Genomic DNA, 5,362 nt, shown 5'->3' on the forward strand with positions numbered 1-5,362 from the left:
GTTATTTCCATCCAAATACGAAAACAATAAAACATCTATTATGGCAAATGGTTGGAACTATATAGCTAGCAACTGATATGTTTCAAGTATCATGAAAGCAGAGGTAGATACGTAAGGCCAGATCAATAGGCATTTCTCCAAATTATTCATTCCTAGTGTTGTATTAAGACCAGAGCGGCGCGTATGTGGATAGGACAGAAAAATGGAACCCAAGGCTACAAATAAGGTAAAAAAAAAAAAAAAAATGTATCTTCTTTATCTAAACTGGAGTCCGTCCATTTATTAATTCACATCTCTTCAATCATATACAATACGCCACAGAGACCGACTTCAAAACAGCGCACAGCCTAGTCGCTGATATATAACTCATACATTTCAGTCAGAACAGATCATATGACTGGAAGAAGCAACTCATAACTAAAGTATATTATGACTGCAACAGACCTTCCGTGAATATTGCTTTCGATAGCTTCCCTGGTCACAGTGAGGATGATCGAGACACTCTACATGTCCATAGCCACAGTTCGTGCCATCTCTTGCCGTCGGCCGTGGTGTTCCGCCAGAGTTCCCACACAGAGGTGGCGCTCAGGCGGATCCAAGACCATATGTGGGATGTTCTGCGGCTTATGCCAGGCGCCACAGTGGCTGAGAGTGAGGTGACACAGAGGGTTTGTGTTCAGACAGACGACAGCCACCACCAGCAGTGTCCACGTGGACCTGTGGCTTTGTAGTGAACACCAGTTGGAATAATGATTATAATGATAATAATGATGATAATAATGAAAATGATAATGATAATAATAATGATAATAATGTTAATAATAATGATAATAATGTTAATAATAATGATAACAATAATGAAAATAATGATAATAATAATAATAATAATAATAATAATAATAATAATAATAATAATGATAATAATGATAATAATAATGATAATATAATGATGATAATAATGGCAATAACAATAATGATGATAATGATATGATGATGATAATGATAATGATAATATTGCTATTAATAGTAATATGATAACAATGATAGTAATATCAATAATCAAGACATATATATATATATATATATATATATATATATATATATATATATATATATATATATATATATATATATTTACTTATTTATTTTGCTTTGTCGCTGTCTCCCGCGTTAGCGAGGTAGCGCAAGGAAACAGACGAAAGAATGGCCCAACCCACCCACATACACATGTATATACATACACATCCACACACGCAAATATACATACCTATACATCTCAATGTATACATATATATATATATATATAAGTATGAGTAAGTTAATAGGAGAGATGACCAGAGAGCGTTAATTGATTACGTGTTAATTGATAGGCGCGTGAAAGAGAGACTTGTGGGTGTTAATGTGCTGAAAGGTGCAACTGGAGGGATGTCTCATCATTATCATGTGGAGGCGGTGAAGAATTGTGGACGTTTTCAGACAAGAAGAGAGAATGTTGGGGTGAATAGAGTCGTGAGAGTAAGTGAGCTTGGGAAGGAGACTTATGTGAGGAAATACCAGGAGAGACTGAGTACAGAATGGAAAAAGGTGAGAACAAAGGAGGTAAGGGGAGTGAGGGAGAAATGGGATGTATTTAGGGAAGCAGTGATGGCTTGTGCAAAAGATGCTTGTGTCATGAGAAGCGTGGGAGGTGGGCAGATTAGAAACGGTAGTGAGTGGTGGGATAAAGATGTAAGATTATTAGTGAAAGAGAAGAGAGAGGCATTTGGACGATTTTTGCAGGGAAATAATGCAAATGACTGGGAGATGTATAAAAGGAAGAGGCAGGAGGTCAAGAGATAGGTGCAAGCGGCGAAAAAGAGGGCAAATGAGAGTTGGGGTGAGAGGGTATCATTAAATTTTAGGGAGAATAAGATGTTTTGGAAGGAGGTACATAAAGTGCGTAAGACAAGGGAAAAAATGGGAACATCAGTGAAGGGTGCTAATGGGGAGGTGATAACAAGTAGTCAAGTAGTGGTGATATGAGAAGGAGAGGGAGTGAGTATTTTGAAGGTTTGTTGAATGTGTTCGATGATATAGTGGCAGATATAGGGTGTTTTGGTCGAGGTGATGTACAAAGTGAGAGGGTTAGGGAAAATGATTTGGTAAACAGAGAAGAGGTAGTAAAAGCTTTGCAGAAGATGAAAGCCTGCAAGGCAGCTGGTTTGGATGGTATTGCAGTGGAATTTATTAAAAAGGGGGGTGACTGTATCGTTGAGTGGTTGGTAAAGTTATTTAATGTATGTATGACTCATAGGGAGGTGCCTGAGGATTGGCGGAATGCTTGCATAGTGCCATTGTACAAAGGCAAAGGGGATGAAAGTGAGTGCTCAAATTACGGAGGTATAAGTTTGTTGAGTATTCCTGGGAAATTATATGGGAGGGTATTGATTGAGAGGGTGAAAGCATGTACAGAGCATCAGATTGGGGAAGAGCAGTGTGGTTTCAGAAGTGGTAGAGGATGTGTGGATCAGGTGTTTGCTTTGAAGAATGTATGTGAGAAATACTTAGAAAAGCAAATGGATTTGTATGTAGCATCAATGGATCTGGAGAACGCATATGACAGAGTTGATAGCGATGCTCTGTGGAAGGTATTAAGAATATATGGTGTGAGAGGCAAGTTGTTAGAAGCAGTGAAAAGTTCTTATCGAGGATGTAAGGCATGTGTACGTTTAGAAAGAGAGGAAAGTGACTGGTTCTCAGTGAATGTAGGTTTGCGGCAGGGGTGCGCGATATCTCCATGTTTGTTTAATTTGTGTATGGATGGGGTTGTTAGGGAGGTGAATGCAAGAGTTTTGGAAAGAGGGGCAAGTATGCAGTCTGTTGTGGATGAGAGAGCTTGGGAAGTGAGTCAGTTGTTATTCGCTGATGATACAGCGCTGGCGGCTGATTCGGGCGAGAAACTGCAGAAGCTGGTGACTGAGTTTGGTAAAGTGTGTGAAAGAAGAAAGTTGAGAGTAAATGTGAATAAGAGCGAGGTTATTAGGTACAGTAGGTTTGAGGGACAAGTCAATTGGGAGGTAAGTTTGAATGGAGAAAAACTGGAGGAAGTGAAATGTTTTAGATATCTGGGAGTGGATTTGGCAGCGGATGGAACCACGGAAGCGGAAGTGAATCATAGGGTGGGGGAGGGGGCGAAAGTTCTGGGAGCGTTGAAAAATGTGTGGAAGTCGAGAACGTTATCTTGGAAAGCAAAAATGGGTATGTTTGATGGAATAGTGGTTCCAACAATGTTATATGGTTGCAAGGCGTGGGCTATAGATAGAGTTGTGCGGAGGAGGGTGGATGTGCTGGAAATGAGATGTTTGAGGACAATATGTGGTGTGAGGTGGTTTGATCGAGTAAGCAATGAAAGTTTAAGAGAGATGTGTGGTAGTAAAAAGAGTGTGGTTGAGAGAGCAGAAGAGGGTGTTTTGAAATGGTTTGGTCACATGGAGAGAATGAGTGAGTAAAGATTGACGAAGAGGATATATGTGTCAGAGGTGGAGGGAACGAGAAGTGGGAGACCAAATTGGAGGTGGAAGGATGGAGTGAAAAAGATTTTGAGTGATCGGGGCCTGAACATGCAGGATGGTGAAAGGCGTGCAAGGAAAGTTTTGTGGAGCCTGGATGTGGTTTCGGTGCATTATACATGACAGATAGAGACTGAGTGTGAATGAATGTGGCGTTTGTTGTCTTTTCCTAGCGCTACCTCGCGCATATGCGAGGGGAGGGGCTTTTTCATTACATGTGTGGCGGGGTGGTGACGGGAATGAATAAGGGCAGACAGTATGAATTATGCACATGTGTATATATGTATATGTCTGTGTGTGTATATATATGTATATGTTGAGATGTATAGGTATGTATACGTGCGTGTGTGAACGTGTATGTATACACGTGTGTATGAGGGTGGGTGATATATATATATATATATATGTATATATATATATATATATATATATACATATATATATATATATATATATATATATATATATATATATATATATATATATATATATATATATATATATATCATCCCTGGGGATAGGGGAGAAAGAATACTTCCCACGTATTCCCTGCTTGTCGTACAAGGCGACTAAAAGTGAAGGGAGCGGGGGGCTGGAAATCCTCCCCTCTTGTTTTGTTTTTTTTTTAATTTTCCAAAAGAAGGGACAGAGAAGGGGGCCAGGTGAGGATATTCCCTCAAAAGTCCAGTCCTCTGTTCTTAACGCTACCTCGCTAACGTGGGAGATGTCGAATAGTATGAAAAAAAGATATATATATATATATATATATATATATATATATATATATATATATATATATATATATATATATATATATATATATATATATATATACGCTACCTCGCAAACGCGGGAGACAGCGACAAAGTATAATAAAATAAAATAATATATATATATATATATATATATATATATATATATATATATATATTTTTTTTTTTTTTTTTTTTATATACTTTGTCGCTGTCTCCCGCGTTTGCGAGGTAGCGCAAGGAAACAGACGAAAGAAATGGCCCCACCCCCCCCCCCCCCATACACATGTACATACACACGTCCACACACGCAAATATACATACCTACACAGCTTTCCATGGTTTACCCCAGACGCTTCACATGCCTTGATTCACTCTACTGACAGCACGTCAACCCCTGTATACCACATCGCTCCAATTCACTCTATTCCTTGCCCTCCTTTCACCCTCCTGCATGTTCAGGCCCCGATCACACAAAATCTTTTTCACTCCATCTTTCCACCTCCAATTTGGTCTCCCTCTTCTCCTCGTTCCCTCCACCTCCGACACATATATCCTCTTGGTCAATCTTTCCTCACTCATTCTCTCCATGTGCCCAAACCATTTCAAAACACCCTCTTCTGCTCTCTCAACCACGCTCTTTTTATTTCCACACATCTCTCTTACCCTTACGTTACTTACTCGATCAAACCACCTCACACCACACATTGTCCTCAAACATCTCATTTCCAGCACATCCATCCTCCTGCGCACAACTCTATCCATAGCCCACGCCTCGCAACCATACAACATTGTTGGAACCACTATTCCTTCAAACATACCCATTTTTGCTTTCCGAGATAATGTTCTCGACTTCCACACATTTTTCAAGGCTCCCAAAATTTTCGCCCCCTCCCCCACCCTATGATCCACTTCCGCTTCCATGGTTCCATCCGCTGACAGATCCACTCCCAGATATCTAAAACACTTTACTTCCTCCAGTTTTTCTCCATTCAAACTCACCTCCCAATTGACTTGACCCTCAACCCTACTGTACCTAATAACCTTGCTCTTATTCACATT

At 39.7% G+C, this 5,362-nt stretch overlaps 1 protein-coding gene across 2 annotated transcripts in view; it reads right to left on the reverse strand.

The window, feature by feature from the left end:
- Positions 1-251: 251 nt before the first annotated feature.
- The window catches only part of LOC139765641 (uncharacterized), a 38,658-nt gene continuing 33,547 nt past the window's right edge, over positions 252-5,362 (reverse strand). For both annotated transcript variants that reach the window (XM_071693330.1, XM_071693331.1), the window contains exon 6: positions 252-723. The gene's annotated coding sequence lies outside the window, so the exon portion shown is untranslated. The remainder of the gene's footprint in view (positions 724-5,362) is intronic.

Source organism: Panulirus ornatus, chromosome 55, assembly GCF_036320965.1.
Source record: "Panulirus ornatus isolate Po-2019 chromosome 55, ASM3632096v1, whole genome shotgun sequence".
In the NCBI taxonomy this organism is placed as follows: domain Eukaryota; kingdom Metazoa; phylum Arthropoda; class Malacostraca; order Decapoda; family Palinuridae; genus Panulirus; species Panulirus ornatus.